This window comes from Aethalodelphis obliquidens, unplaced genomic scaffold, assembly GCF_003676395.1.
Source record: "Aethalodelphis obliquidens isolate GAN/ISIS:26980383/991018 unplaced genomic scaffold, ASM367639v1 scaffold106, whole genome shotgun sequence".
NCBI classification, from domain to species: domain Eukaryota; kingdom Metazoa; phylum Chordata; class Mammalia; order Artiodactyla; family Delphinidae; genus Aethalodelphis; species Aethalodelphis obliquidens.
Window position 1 is genome coordinate 2,644,631 of NW_020838050.1, and position 1,281 is coordinate 2,645,911.

A 1,281-nucleotide genomic window follows, 5' to 3' on the forward strand; every position below is an offset into this window, starting at 1 on the left:
TATTTAATGGAATTTTAAACCAATAAGGGAACTCTGATGCCGTCTTCTGTAAGTGCAAATATAATTATGCAACTAGGTTACGTTCAAAATTATGCAATGAAAGGTCATTTTTAAACTTCAGAGATCATGCTAGGTATCCGATGTTGCCTTTTCCCAGCTAGAGCAAATCTAAAATATTTGCATTTCACCCACTCTGCTTACAAGCAACGCATTTGCACTGGGCTGTGGAGCACATAGACTTGTCCTTCCCGAACTTATAAAAGCTTAGGCGGAATACAAGTCTTTGCTCTATTTTCCTCTAACCAAAATGTAAAAACAGTCCCATCTTCCCAAACTGAAAGTAAATTCAAGCTTGATTGGAATGGGGCGGGGGGAGGGGGGCGTTGGGGTTGGGGGAGGCGGTACTTAATGCCAAACAACCCTCCAGTCATCTCTCTCTCTCTCTCTGAATTTCCAGGGCACACTAAATGATTCCCATTTTCTTCAACTTATGTGGAATTGGTGGTGGGTTGAAGAAGTGTGTGTTAAAAACAATTTTCCTAGGGGACAACACTGGGCGCAGGTAGTCATGAATATTCTCCTGTGTACCTACTGGGAATGGGTTCGCTGAGTGTCTGGGGTGAGTGCATAGGAGGGTTACCCACTTCAGCAAGACTTGCCCCTGACAAAATTTGTGGGACCTCTGATGGGAGCTGACACGGAGCAGTAAAAAAAAAAAAAACAAAAACAAAAAAACTCAAATCTACCAATTAACCAACTGAATTCGGAGACAAACTTCAAAATAACTGGATTTTGCCAGTATCACATTAGATTTTACAATACTTTCTCCGAATTTTCCAGTGCTTCATGCCCTAAATCAATCTTTTCAGAAGGATCTGGGCATCTCTCTTAGATGCTTTCTGACCTTGGTATCGAGTTTCTTATAAATGATAAAATGAAATTAAACACATTGAAATAGCTCTTATTGGAATCATGGGCTTCAGTCTCACAGATTTAAGGTCCTATCGAAGACGTTCATTGCTCAAAGTTTGCAGTGGCGTTTTGTTTTTCACTCCCCCTCACACAACTAACCGAGAACGCCACATTAATCTGAGGAAAATCCCTATCCGCTAAAATCTATAAGACATTTAAACTGGTTATATTGTTTTCTTAATATTCTTCTTTATTTAGGTTAATCTAAATAACCTAAAAAGTTCTAAAACCAGTTTGCCGCCTCACCCCTATCCCCCACCAAACACACACACACACACACACACACACACACACACACACACACACACA